Here is a 15,172-nt window from a genome sequence, read left to right as displayed (position 1 = left end):
GTAACTGAAACTTCGGAAAGCAAAACCAAAGATAAGGCGGGTAACTATATATATATACCACATATTATTAAGATGAAACCGTGAAGCCAGTTATGAGCATTTCCCTGGCTCTTCTGCTGAGTGACTCAAGTAACAGTGATACTTTCCCCCCAACACCACCTACCATCACCACACACCACTCAGTATGAAAATCAATCATCTAAGGAAAAAGCAAAAATGCAGTGAACACCTGTGAGGGTAGAGGCCAGGAATGTATTCATACATTTATGGAGAAAAAAAGCAAATTAGATCAAACAGTTGAGCTATATCCTTCTCTTCCAGGGACCTCCTCTTACTCTGGGAGACAAGAGCAGTTGTAAGAGGAATGAGAGGCAGAAAAAGAGATGTAGAATGGAACTGGAAGAGAGAGAAAAAGAGAGCAAGATAGGAGAGTAGAGGACATGAGCAAGCATAAGACTATTCTAATCAAAAATAGGCTCTGCTGAAGTATCTTGTAAAATAGTATTACAGTGACCATTTTCTACCTGTGTATATGTGTATAAGTACATATTTTCCTCAAAGGACTGATGAAGAAAAAAAGAAAAGGTGACACCTGAATAAATCAGTTTTTCTGTTTTTATAAAATTGTCTGAGGGATCTTTAAATTTGGGATTCCATTCTCTAATATGTTTTTGAGAATCTTCTATATGCTATGTGTGATAGACCAATGATTCTCAAACTTTACTGAACATGTGAATTCCTTGGGGATCCTGTTAAAATGAAGATTCTGATTCAGTAGGTGTTGGGTGAGACCCAAGATTCATATTTCTAACAAGCTCCCAGATTTTGTTGGTATATTCAGAGCCTATCTTCCAGTAGCTGACAATTTGTGCTGCCCATCAAGAAGCTGATATGTCTAGTGATTCTTCATTCTCTATTTTCTGCAGTTAGCAGAGTGTGGTATACTTTGGATAGAATTAGATCTGCATGTGGTGGTTTTTTTTTTTTTTTCAAAAAGATATTCTTCTCCTCTGATTAGACACTCAGTTTCTCCAATATAAATTCCATTGTAACAGTTACAGCTGTAATGCACAGATATTTCCCTTATTAATTAATAGAATTTTCTCCTGTAGTGGAACGTTTTTATGCTTGAATGCTCAGGGAGATCCAGAAAGTAGTCTTTGGCAGCAAAAAAGTGGCCGAAACTCCATGAAACTCAGCAAGAGAAAAAGGTTCCCATCTGAATCTTCCCCTAAGTGACTCTGACTGTATTAAACCCGTTAACCTCTCTGGGCCTCAGCTTTCTCAGCTGTCAAAATTAAGAGTTGTCCCTGGGCTTCCCTGGTGGCGCAGTGGTTGAGAGTCCGCCTGCCGATGCAGGGGGACACGGGTTCGTGCCCCGGTCCGGGAGGATCCCATGTGCCGCGGAGCGGCTGGGCCCGTGAGCCATGGCTGCTGAGCCTGCGCGTCCGGAGCCTGTGCTCCGCAACGGGAGAGGCCACAACAGTGAGAGGCCCGTGTACCACCAAAAAAAAAAAAAAAGAGTTGTCCCTTCCACTCTCATTCAAAATAATTTTAAAAGAATGAGAAAGAGAAAAAGAGAGGTAGAGAGAGTGCACTTTGTCTAGGCTACAAGCCTTGGAAGTGTGGTCGCTATATGGTTCTTGACTGATACGTGCGTGGCATTTAAACTATTTCTATTGATAGGAACTATTCTTTGACTTTCAAATGGCATTTTTATCAGGAAAACATACCAGAGCAAGTTAAAATCTGCCCTGAGAAGAATGCAGATGTATTCTGTGATTATAATAGCATTAATGACTCAGAAACAAAAAACCAGACAGTTCTAATGACTTGAAGCTTTATTGACAAAACAGTTCACACCTAGAACTGGTTGTTTGCTAAAAGTCTGGACCAAATCACTGGAGCTTTAAAAACTAGATCACTGCAGTCTTCCCCTGGGGGCATGGACATAGGTAATTATTATGGTTCATGCCACAGCCAAGGACTCCATTTCAATCCTAGCTTGGAAAGGAGTTGTTTTTTTGTTTTTGTTTTTTGTTTGTTTGTTTGTTTTTTGGTGCAGAGTAAATATACTTTTTGCATTTATTACTATAAACTCATTTAAAACATAAAGGTGACAACATTAAATATTACAGGTTCTTTATTATTTTCTCAATTTTTGAATTAAGATATGCTGCCTTCATTGGGGGACATGAATACCTTTCAGCAAAGAACAGCCTGTTTAAAGTCTACAGGTTTGTTCATTTCATATTTCAGGATGTTTTTCAGCCTCAGATTCAAACCAGGCTTACAACCAAAGCAATCAGTCTTTCCTGAGCTCATGCATTATTATCTGTTACACAAAAAGCATAAGGAAGCCTATGAGTTATCTGTTGCCACATGACAAATTGTCCTAAAACGTAGCAGCCTAAAACAACAAACATTTATTATTTCACAGCTTCTCTGGGTCTGAATCAAAGTACGGCTTAGTTGGGTCCTCAGGCTTTGGGTCTTTCACAATCTGCAGTTGTCTCAAGGCTTGACTGGGAAGAATCCCCTTTCGAGCTCACTCAACTAGTGGTTGTTGGCAGGATTCACTTCCTGCCTCCATTTCTCATGAGTTCTTCCTCCATGGCTCCTAGCCACATATACCTCTCCCTAGAGCACCTCACAGCACAGCAGCCTTCTTCGTCAGAGTCAGCAAGGGAAAGGGCAGGAGAAAGTGCCAGCAAGAAAGTGAGTGCTAATAAGACTGAAGTCACAGTCTTCTGTAACTCAATCACTGAAGTGACAGTCCATCACTTTTGCCATATTTTGTTCATTAGAAACAAGCTACTAACTCCAGCCCACAGTCAAGGGTGTGAATGCCAGGATTCTGGGATCATTGAGAGCCATGTCAGAAGCTGCCTACCACAATCTGTAATTAAATTCCCCCTGAAATGATTCCATCCAAAACTTTAGAGTTAAATCTAGAATTTTAAATGGTTTCAAAAAGCAAAATATGAGTTAAAAAGCAAAATGCACCCACCTCCCCAGCGGTGCAGGAGCCTGGATGACTCATTCAGATACGCATCCTGATGGGTGTGGTTGAAACAGGCAAAGTACTGTTCAAAAGAAGAACCTCACAGCTTCTAACAGCTCCTTTTGAATGAATGTACCCTTCTCTTCTTCATGGATATAGAACTTCTAAAATGCTATCAATCCTCTCCAAAACCACTCATAAATAATTATGTATACTCTGATTTTCAGACTTTTTAGTTAAAATCCTGCTTTACTCCACTCAATAAACAATATCCATGAAACAAAAACTTTATGAGCAAACACAAAAACTCCCTTTATTTTTGCGGATTAGCATGTATCCACATGCCTGTTATATAAAAGAAATCTAATAAATACTGTTCTTGCCTCAACGTGAACTTTTGTCCTAGACATCTGTAATATTTGTGTTTGTTAGGGAATCATGGAAAATGTTCTCCATCTCTCTCATAGAAATCTCTGTTTTGTTTCAGTCACATTTTTCTTCCTACAGCCTATTCAAAATGCTGCTTCCTAGTCATCATTTTTGTGTTTAAATATGTTTACATCTTTTGCCTCAAAATTCTGGGAGATGTGCTAAATATAACCTAAGGTTACAATAAATAAGTTGTGTAAGGCCTAAAAATTCAGAGGCCATAAAATCCAACATGAATTTTCTTCTGTTCTGAGGAGCAGTTATCATGATAAGGGGCAGAATAGTGATTTGTTTTTTGACAAGGAGGCAGTAATGAAGTAGAATAGCACTCTAAGGGAAAGGGAAAAGAGAAAGGATATATGAGCAAAAGTAGAAAATCACCGTGAGGGTGAAAACCAAGAAATTGAACAACTAATAAAAACAGATGGTGACATGTAGGGAGCACCACCAGCCACATCCAATCTCCCCAAAAGAATATTCTGATGGCCCGATTGTGACTTAACCAGAGGGAAAGAATAGAGAAAAGGCTAATGCAGCTGTTAAAAGGAATAACCAAAATCCAAAGCAAAGGGTTTTTTTTTCTCCTTAAAGAAAATGGGAATGGACCAAATGTTCTTAAATTGTTTTTTAAAGTACATAATACAGCTCTGTATAGAGAACAGTACATTTTCTCCTAGGTTCACTCTCCCCAAGAATTAGCTTCCAGATTTTCTCAGGTGTCTCTGATGCCAATAATAAAAACCTCTGTGGGCCTGTTGAGTGGGTAGTAGGATAAATGGGTGCCTCAGCAGCCAGGTAGAAGCCAGCCTCTGACCTCGGGCCTGCAGCATCCCCGGGAGGCTGGGCTAATTCATGAAGCAGGCAGTGAGAGCTGGGGCAGCCCTCGGGGGGCTCCCGGTCAGATCTGGTTCCCTTTACCATGATGTACAGAGGAGGAAAAAAAAGCATTATGCTCATAAGATTCCCTCATATTCAGCCATCCATTTACTAGTACATTCTCTTGACATAAGTAGCCTCACTAAATTCCTCTTTCCTCATCACTGACTCTAAAATGACAGTTTAAGGATTATCCTTTCTGCCACTTACCGTGAAACACAGCTCCAGATCAGTTTGTTGTAGATTTCTGAGCTTAACCACATAGCTCGCAACTGAGTGGATAATCAATCATTCTATGACTAAATCCATCTGGAACAAATTTGAAGCAGTGGCCATGTAGGTTTCTTTTGGAAAAAAAAAAAATTAAACTGAAACCAGAGTTGATCTTTTCAAAGGTTCAGAAAAAAAAATACATATACAACTTAGCAATGACTTTTCCCCCCAGAACTCATGCATGTTCTATTAGTAAGACTTGTTTTGCCCTGGACCCACTTTGCATTTCATTTAATCTGTGAAAGAAGTGGTCCTCAAATGCTTTGGAGGAGAGTCCACTTCCCTGAGAATGAGGTCATGATCCCTCCTTGGATAGAAGGAAAGGGGGACATTGTGTGGACAGGTTGTCACCATAACTTCATGCTGATCTTAAATCCCTAAACACACAGGACTCAACAGAGTCCTGTGGAACTAAAAGAGCCCATTTCTGGCTATTCTTGCTGGACCCACTACTTTTTTGCCCTGTAGACATTAAAGGATAATTTAAGTATCAAGAGCCTTGGCTTTTAAGAATTCTACCATTCTTTTCCTCAGTAGACTCCAAATTGTTTGTATAAATTTAGGATATATTTTTCCATGTATACCCTGAAATCTGTACCATTCACAAATTCATATGTTCAATTTTCAGTCACTTTTTCATCAATTTATGTATCAATGCATTCAGTTAATATGTGTTCAAACTGTACTAGATGCCTAGACACACCACCTTTTTTTTAACATCTTTATTGAAGTATAATTGCTTTACAATGGTGTATTATTTTCTGCTTTATAACAAAGTGAATCAGCTATACATATACATATATCCCCATACCTCCTCCCTCTTGCGTCTCCCTCCCTCCCTCCCTATCACAAGGCACCAAGCTGATCTCCCTGTGCTATGCAGCTACTTCCCACTAGCTACATATCTTACATTTGGTAGTGTATATATGTCCATGCCACTCTCTCACTTCGTCCCAGCTTACCCTTCCCACTCTCCGTATCCTCAAGTCCATTCTCTACGTCTGCATGTTTATTCCTGTCCTGCCCCTAGGATCTTCAGAACCTTTTTTTTTTTTCAGATTCCACAAATATGTGTTAGCATATGGTATTCATTTTTCTCTTTCTGACTTACTTCACTCTGTATGACAGACTCTAGGTCCATCCACCTCGCTACAAATAACTCATACAAATAACACAATTTCATTTCTTTTTATGGCTGAGTAATATTCCATTGTGTATACGTGCACATCTTCTTTATCCATTCATCTGTCGATGGACTCTTAGTTGCTTCCATGCCCTGGCTATTGTAAATAGAGCTGCAATGAACATTGTGGTACATGACTCTTTTTGAATTATGGTTTTCTCAGGGTATATGCCCAGTAGTGGGATTGCTGGGTCATATGGTAGTTCTATTTTTAATTTTTTAAGGAATCTCCATGCTGTTCTCCATAGTGGCTGTAACAGTTTACATTCTCACCAACAGTGCAAAAGGGTTAACTTTTCTCCACACCCTCTCCAGCATTTATTGTATGTAGATTTTTTTTTTTTTTTTTTTTTTTGCGGTATGTGGGCCTCTCACTGTTGTGGCCTCTCCTGTTGTGGAGCACAGGCTCTGGACGTGCAGGCTCAGGGGCCATGGCTCACGGGCCCAGCCGCTCCGCGGCATGTGAGATCCTCCTGGAACGGGGCACAAACCTGTGTCCCCTGCATCAGCAGGCGGACTCTCAACCACTGCGCCACCCGGGAAGCCCTGTTTGTAGATTTTTTGATGATGGCCATTCTAAATGGTGTGAAGTGATACCTCACTGTAGTTTTGATTTGCATTTCTCTAATGATTAGTGATGTTGAGCATCCTTTAATGTGTTTGTTAGCAATCTTTACATCTTCTTTGGAGAAATGTCTATTTAAGTCTTCTGCCCATTTTTGGATTGTGTTATTTGTTTCTTTGATATTGAGCTGCATGAGCTGCTTGTAAATTTTGGAGATTAATCCTTTGTCACTTGCTTTGTTTGCAAATATTTTCTCCCATTCTGAGGGTTGTGTTTTCATCGTCTTTATGGTTTCGTTTGTTGTACAAGAGCTTTTAAGTTTCATTAGATCCCATTTGTTTATTTTTGTTTTTATTTCCATTTCTCTAGGAGGTGGGTCAAAAAGGATCTTGCTGTGATATATGTCATAGAGTGTTCTGCCTATGTTTTCCTCTTAAGAGTTGTATAGTGTCTGGCCTTATTTTTAGGTCTTTAATCCATTTTGAGTTTATTTTTGTGTATGGTGTTAGGGAGTGTTCTAATTTCATTCATCTATGTGTAGCTGTCCAGTTTTCTAGCACCACTTACTGAAGAGGCTGTCTTTTCTCCATTGTATACTCTTGCCTCCTTTATCAAAGATAAGGTGACCATAAGTGCGTGGGTTTATCTCTGGGCTTTCTATCCTGTTCCATTGATCTATCTTTTTGTTTTTGTGCCAGTACCATACTGTCTTGATTACTGTACCTTTGTAGTATAGTCTGAAGTCAGGGAGCCTGATCCCTCCAGCTCCGTTTTTCTTTCTCAAGATTGCTTTAGCTATTCAGGGTCTTTTGTGTTTCCATACAAATTGTGAAATTTTTTGTTCTAGTTCAGTGAAAAATGCCATTGGTAGTTTGATACGGATTGCACTGAACATGTAGATTGCTTTGGGTAGTATAGTCATTCTCACAATGTTGATTCTTCCTAGCCAAGAACATGGTATATCTCTCCATCTGTTTGTATCATCTTTAATTTCTTTCATCAGTGTCATACAGTTTTCTGCATACAGGTCTTTTGTCTCCTTAGGTAGGTTTATTCCTAGGTATTTTATTCTTTTTGTTGCAATGGTAAATGGGAGTGTTTCCTTAATTTCTCTTTTAGGTTTTTAATCATTAGTCTATAGGAATGCAAGAGATTTCTGTGCATTAATTTTGTGTCCTGCTACTTTACCAAATTCATTGATTAGCTCTAGTAGTTTTCTGGTAGCATCTCTAGGATTCTCTGTGTAGAGTATCATGTCAGCTGCAAACAGTGACAGTTTTATTTCTTCTTTTCTGATTTTGATTCCTTTTATTTCTTTTTCTTCTCTGATTGCTGTGGCTAAAACGTCCAAAACTATGTTGAATAATAGTGGTGAGGGTGGACAACCTTGTCTTGTTACTGATCTTAGAGGAAATGGTTTCAGTTTTTCACCATTAACAAAGATGTTGGCTGTGGGTTTGTCATATATGGTCTTTATTAGGTTGAGGTAAGTTCCCTCTATATGTACATTCTGGAGAGTTTTTATCAACAATGGGTGTTGAATTTTGTCGAAAGCTTTTTCTGCATCTATTGAGATGATCATGTGGTTTTTATCCTTCAATTTGTTAATATGGTGTATCACATTGATTGATTTGCATATATTGAAGAATCCTTGCATTCTGGTGATAAACCCCACTTGATTATGGTGTATGATCCTTTTAATGTGCTGCTGGATTCTGTTTGCTAGTATTTTGTTGAGGATTTTTGCATCCATGATCATCAGTCATATTGGCCTGTAGTTTTCTTTTTTAGTGACATCTTTGTCTAGTTTTGGTATCAGGGTGATGGTGGCCTCGTAGAATGAGTTTGGGAGTTGTCCTCCCTCTGCTATATTTTGGAAGAGTTTGAGAAGGATAGGTATTAGCTCTTCCCTAAATGTTTGATAGAATTCGCCTGTGAAGCCATCTGGTCCTGGGCTTTTGTTTGTTGGAAGATTTTTAATCACAGTCTCAATTTCAGTGCTTGTGATTGGTCTGTTTATACTTTCTATGTCTTCCTGGTTCAGTCTCAGAAGGTTGTGCTTTTCTAAGAATTTGTCCATTTCTCCCAGGTTGTCCATTTTATTGGCGTATAGTTGCTTGTAGTAATAATCTCTCATGATCCTTTGTATTTCTGCAGTGTCAGTTGTAACTTCTCCTTTTTCATTTCTAATTCTATTGATTTGACTCTTCTTTTTTTTCTTGATGAGTCTGGCTAATGGCTTGTTTATCTTCTCAACGAACTAGCTTTTAGTTTTATTGATCTTTGTTATTGTTTCCTTCATTTCTTTTTCATTTATTTCTGATCTGATCTTTATGATTTCTTTCCTTCTGCTAACTTTGTGAGGTTTTTGTTCTTCTTTCTCTAATTGCTTTAGGTGTACAGTTAGGCTGTTTATTTGAGATGTTTCTTGAGGTAGGATTATATTGCTATAAACTTCAGTCTTAGAACTGCTTTTGCTGCATCCCATAGGTTTTGAGTCACCGTGTTTTCATTGTCATTTGTTTCTAGGTATTTTTTGATTTCATCTTTGATTTCTTCAGTGATCTCTTGGTTATTTAGTAGTGTATTGTTTAGCCTCCATGTGTTTGTATTTTTTACAGATTTTTTTCCTGTAATTGATATCTAGTCTCATAGTGTTGTAGTCAGAAAATATACTTGATATGATTTCAATTTTCTTAAATTTACCAAGGCTTGTTTTATGACCCAAGATATGATCTATTCTGGAGAATGTTCTATGAACACTTGAGAAGAAAGTGTATTCTGTTGTTTTTGGATGGAATGTCCTTTAAATATCAATTAAGTCCATCTTGTTTAATGTATCATTTAAAGCTTGTGTTTCCTTACTTATTTTCATTTTGGATGATCAGTCCATTGGTGAAAGTGGGGTGTTAAAGTCCCATACTATGATTGTGTTACTGTCAATTTCCCCTTTTATGGCTGTTAGCATTTGCCTATGTATTGAGGTGCTCCTATGTTGGGTGCATAAATATTTACAATTGTTATATCTTCTTCTTGGATTGATCCCTTGATCATTAGGTAGTGTCCTTCTTTGTCCTTGTAATAGTCTTTATTTTAAAGTCTATTTTGTCTGATATGAGAATTTCTACTCCAGCTTTCTTTTGATTTCCATTTGCATGGAATATCTTTTTCCATCCCCTCACTTTCAGTCTGTATGTGTCCCTAGGTCTGAAGTGGGTCTCTTGTAGACAGCATATGTATGGGTCTTGTTTTTGTATCCATTCAGCCAGTCTATGTCTTTTGGTTGGAGCACTTAATCCATTTACATTTAAGGTAGTTAACGGTATGTATGTTCCTATTACCATTTTCTTAATTGTTTGGGGTTTGTTATTGTAAGTCTTTTCCTTCTCTTGTATTTCCTTCCTAGAGAAGTTCCTTTAGCATTTGTTGTAAAGCTGGTTTGTTGCTGCTGAATTCTCTTAGCGTTTGCTGTCTGTAAAGGTTTTAATTTCTCCGTTTAATCTGAGTGAGATCCTTGCTGGGTAGAGTAATCTTGGTTGTAGGTTTTTCCCTTTCATCTCTTTAAATATGTCCTGCCACTCCCTTCTGGCTTGCAGAGTTTCTTCTGAAAGATCCGCTGTTAGTCTTATGGGGATTCACTTGTATGTTATTTGTTCTGTTTCCCTTGGTGCTTTTAATTTTTTTCTTTGTATTTAATTTTTGATAGTTTTACTAATATGTGTCTTGGCATGTTTCTCCTTGGATTTATCCTGTATGGGACTCTCTGCGCTTCTGGGACTTCATTGATTATTTCCTTTCCCATATTAGGGAAGTTTTCAACTATAATCTCTTCAAATATTTGCTCAGTCCCTTTCTTTTTCTTTTCTTCTTCTGGGACCCCTATAAATCAAATGTTGGTGCATTTAATGTTGTCACAGAGGTCTCTAAGACTGTCCTCAATTCTTTTCATTCTTTTGTCTTTATTCTACTCTTTCGTAGTTATTTCCACTGTTTTATCTTCCAGGTCACTTACCTGTTCTTTGCCTCAGTTATTCTGCTATTGATTCCATCTAGAGAATTTTAAATTTCAGTTATTGTGTTGTTCATCATTGTTTGTTTGCTCTTTAGTTCTTCTAGGTCCTTGTTAAATGTTTCTTGTATTTTCTCCATTCTATCTCCAAGATTTTGGATCATCTTTACTATCATTACTCTGAATTCTTTTTCAGGTAGACTGCCTATTTCCTCTTCATTTGCTTGGTCTGGTGGGTTTTTACCTTGCTCCTTCATCTGCTGTGTGTTTCACTGTCTTTTCCTTTTCCTTAACTTACTGTGTTTGAGGTCTCCTTTTTGCAGGCTCCATGTTCGTAGTTCCCGTTGTTTTTGGTGTCTGCCCCCAGTGGCTATGTTTGGTTCAGTGGATTGTGTAGGCTTCCTAGTGGAGGGGCATGGTGCCTGTGTTCTGTTGGATGAGGCTGGGTCTTGTCTTTCTGGTGGGCAGGACCGTATCCAGTGGTGTGTTTTGGGGTGTCTGTGACCTTATTATGATTTTAGGCAGTCTGCTAATGGGTGGCATTGTGTTCCTGTATTGCTAGTTCTTTGGCATAGGGTGTCCAGCACTGTAGCTTTGCTGGTCGTTGAGTGGAGCTGGGTCTTAACGTTGAGATGGAGATCTCTGGGAGAGCTTTTGCCATTTGATATTATGAGGAGCCAGGAGGTCTGTTGTAGACCAAGGTCCTGAACTCAGCTCTCCCACCTAAGAGGCACAGGCCTGACCCCGGCCAGAGCCCCAAGACCCTATCAACCACATGGCTCAGAAGAAAAGGGAGAAAAAAAGAAAGAAAATATAAAATAAAACAAAATAAAGTTATTAAAATAAAAAAAATTAAAATTATTAAAAATTAAAAAGTAATAGAAAAAGAAAGAAAGAAGAGAGCAACCATACCAAAAAACAAATCCACCAATGATAACAAGCAGTAAAAACTATACTAAAAAAAAAAAAAAACAGACCAAGCAAATGGACAGACAGAACCCTAGGACAAACGGGTAAAGCAAAGCTATACAGAGAAAGTCACAAAATGAAGCATGCACATACACACTCACATAAAGAGAAAAAGGAAAAAATATATATATGTCTATATATTAAAAAAAAGGAAGAGAGTAACCAAATCAATAAACAAATCTACCAGTCATAATAAACTCTAAATACTAAACTAAGATAAACATAAAACCAGAAACAAATGTTAGATGCAGCAAGCAAACCCCAAGTCTACAGTTTCTCCCAAGTCCACCGCCCCAGTTTTGGGATGACTCATTGTCTATTCAGGTATTCCACAGCTGCTGGGCACATCATGTTGATTGTGGAGATTTAATCCGCTGCTCCTGAGGCTGCTGGGAAAAATTTCCTTTCTCTTCTTTGTTCGCACAGCTCTGGGTTTTAGGTTTGGATTTGGCCCTGCCTCTGCGTGCAGGTGGCCTGAGGGTGTCTGTTCTTTGCTCAGACCGGACAGGGTTAAAGGAGCAGCTGATTTGCGGGCTCTGGCTCACTCAGGCCAGGGGGAGGAAGGGGTACGGATGCCGGGTGAGCCAGCAGCGGCAGAGGCCCGTGTGACATTGCAATAGCCTGAGGCGCACCGTGTGTTCTCTCGGGGAAGTTGTCCCTGGATCACGGGACCCTGGCAGTGGTGGGCTGCACAGGCTCCCGGGAGGGGAGGTGTGGATAGTGACCTGTGCTTGCACACAGGCTTCTTGGTGGCTGCAGCAGCAGCCTTAGCATTTCATGCCCATCTCTGGGGTCCGCGCTGATAGCCGCAGCTCGCGCCCGTCTCTGGAGCTCATTTAGGCAGTGCTCTGAATCCCTTCTCCTCATGCACCCCGAAACAATGGTCTCTTGCCTCTTAGGCAGGCCCAGACCTTTTCCCAGACTACCTCCCAGCTAGCCGTGGCACACTAGCCCCTTGAGGCTGTGTTCCCACAGCCAACCCCAGTCCTCTCCCTGGGATCTGACCTCTGAAGCCCCGAGCCTCAGCTCTCAGCCCCCGCCCACCCCGGCGGGTGAGCAGACAAGCCTCTCAGGCTGGTGAGTGCTGGTCGGCAAAGATCCTCTGTGCGGGAATCTCTCCGCTTTGCCCTCTGCACCCCTGTGGCTGCTCTCTCCTCCGTGGCTCTGAAGCTCCCCACCTCCGCCATCCCCGTGTCTGCCCGCAAAGGGGCTTCCTAGTGTGTGGAAACTTTCCCTCCTTCACAGCTCCCTCCCAGAGGTGCAGGTCCCATCCCTATTCTTTTCTTTTTTTTTTTTTTACGGTACGTGGGCCTCTCACTGCTGTGGCCTCTCCCGTCGCGGAGCACAGGCTCCGGATGTGCAGGCTCAGCGGCCATGGCTCACGGGCCCAGCCGCTCCACAGCATGTAGGATCTTCCCGGACCGGGGCACGAACCCGTGTCCCCTGCATCAGCAGGCGGACTCTCAACCACTGCGCCACCAGGGAAACCCCCATCCCTATTCTTTTATCTCTGTTTTTTCTTTTTTCTTTTGTCCTGCCCAGGTACTTGGGGAGTTCCTTGCCTTTTGGGGAGTCTGAGGTCTTCTGCCAGCATTCAGTAGGTGTTCTGTAGGAGCTGTTCCACATGTAGATGTATTTCTGATGTATTTGTGGGGAGGAAGGTGATCTCCACATCTTACTCCTCCACCATCTTGAAGGTCTCCCCACACCACCTTTCTTGCAAGGACTTTTCAGTCTATCTGAAGGGGTTAGATAAGGTTAGATTTTTAGAAATTAAATGATACATAGATAGAGAGAACAGATTGGTGGTTGCCAGAGATGGGGGGTGGGGGGTGGGCAAAATGAGTGAAGGAAATCAAAGGTACAAATTCTCAGTTATAAAATAAATAAGTCATGGGGATATAGCATACAGCATGGCAACTACAGTTACTAACACTGTAGTGTATATTTGAAAGTTGCTAAGAGATTAGACCTTAAAAGTTCTCATCACAAGAAAAAAAATTCTGTAACAATGTATGGTGATGAACATTAACTAGATGTATTGTGGTGATCATGTCACAATATCCACAAATATCAAATTGTTAGGTTGTATGCCTGAAACTAATATGATGTTGTATGTCAATTATACGTCAATTTAAAAAAGAAAAGAAAAGTAACCAACACAAATAATTCAGCTCAACAATTCAAGTCAACAAAACACTCATTGAGGGCCTCAGTCCCCATGTAGTCAATGGTAGTTATGGTTACCAAGAAGCACTGGAGGGGTCCAAAGGAGGGATTGGTTGCTGCAACCAAAGGCCAGTTAGGGCTTTGTGGAGGGAGCAGATGTGATATGGGTCATGAAGGATGAACTGGATGTTAATAAACCTGAGAAGAGAAAGGCAGGCTTTGCTGGGTGCACACCCTGTATACAGAGTAATGGGTTTGGGGTGAGGGAAAGAGGGACTACTATAGGGGAAGCAGAAAACAGGATAGGAAGGTCATTGGAGGAACTTTATGTAGAACTCTCAATTCTTGTTAAGCCATTTAGATTGAGTACTGTCAAAATTAGTGAAAGATTTTGAGCAAGGAGTGACCTAATAAAAATGCTACCTCCAGATAGTCATAGGATAAGGAGGAAAAATAAGCATACATATATTGTTAAATGTATTAATAAATCACCCTAATAGGACTTGGGTGGGGGAATGGGACAGAGAGGGCATATGTCAGTCTGATTGACTGAAAATTGAGTAAGTTTCTCAAGAAAGAATGGTACTAACTTTCAAGTTAGTACATATAGTAATGATGCTAATAAGAGGTATTAAAACGTAGTTTAATCCTTAAGGAGTATTTTCAGAATCATCATAATAATTTAATAATTTGTTTAAAACTATTTCTAACAGACACATTCATTATTTTTGTATGCAAGTGCTTCTCCTGAGTCAAATGATGATTCTAAACAAGTTCCATTCCAATTAGGGTCCACAGTTTATGATATTGTTTAGCAATACATTTATTCATAGGTATTACAAAGGTAAATATCAAACTTGTAAATTAATAACATTGTGGTGTAATTTCATCTTCTGCACCCACTGAAATAACCAGTTAAGAGCTAGGTAAGCCCTTAAATGATCTTCTGGACAATCATCCTTTCTGCTTCATGCCCACATCCATTAAACAGTAGAACGTTTGTTAGTCATAACGTATGACCGAAGGAATATGGAGCAAGTCTCTAACCATAAACTGTGTCTAAACATAGACCTTTAACAGTTTCTCTTATTTTAACATGTTTAAGTCTGTGATACTGCAATATGCAATGAATACAACCTAAGCAGAGTCATGCCTTAGTTAAAATAAGGTTTTGCAATTACAGAAAATTATGGCAAGAGGCAATTATCCATAGGCCCACTCTCCCCTGTGAGTCTCCTACCATCCATTTTGTGAATAAGCGTGAACTAAGGGAGAAATCTGATTATAAATAGAGGAGAGCAACAAGTTCTCCTGATATGTCTAGGGGAAATGCATTTTCCAGTTAAAAATCATCTTTGTTTAAAAACAAGAATTTGAGGGCTTCCCTGGTGGCGCAGTGGTTGAGAGTCCGCCTGCCAATGCAGGAGACATGGGTTCGTGCCCCGGTCCGGGAAGATCCCACATGCCGCGGAGCGGCTGGGCCCGTAAGCCATGGCCACTGAGCCTGCACATCCGGAGCCTGTGCTCCACAACAGGAGAGGCCACAACAGTGAGAGGCCCGCGTACCGCAAAATAATAAATAAAAAATTAAAATTAAAAAAATAAGAATTTGAATGGAATACAAAAAGGGGAACAGCAGTTTTGGAGTGCGGGTGAGGCTAGACTGCTAAGCTAATAAAGCAAGAACTTAAGAAC

General features: G+C 40.1%; 1 protein-coding gene and 1 long non-coding RNA gene across 5 annotated transcripts in view; one reads left to right on the top strand and one right to left on the bottom strand.

The window, feature by feature from the left end:
• The window catches only part of EFEMP1 (EGF containing fibulin extracellular matrix protein 1), a 69,780-nt gene that overhangs the window by 21,873 nt on the left and 32,735 nt on the right, over positions 1-15,172 (top strand). The window lies entirely within an intron of this gene.
• LOC132502180 (uncharacterized) overlaps positions 11,540-15,172 on the bottom strand; it is a 211,579-nt gene continuing 207,946 nt past the window's right edge. Inside the window, exon 4 of the long non-coding RNA XR_009534405.1 lies at positions 11,540-13,047. This is a non-coding gene — a long non-coding RNA (uncharacterized LOC132502180). The remainder of the gene's footprint in view (positions 13,048-15,172) is intronic.

This window comes from Mesoplodon densirostris, chromosome 14 (genome assembly GCF_025265405.1).
Source record: "Mesoplodon densirostris isolate mMesDen1 chromosome 14, mMesDen1 primary haplotype, whole genome shotgun sequence".
NCBI lineage: Eukaryota > Metazoa > Chordata > Mammalia > Artiodactyla > Ziphiidae > Mesoplodon > Mesoplodon densirostris.
Note: the sequence above shows the minus strand (reverse complement) of the source record. Positions and strands in the feature narration are given on the sequence as shown.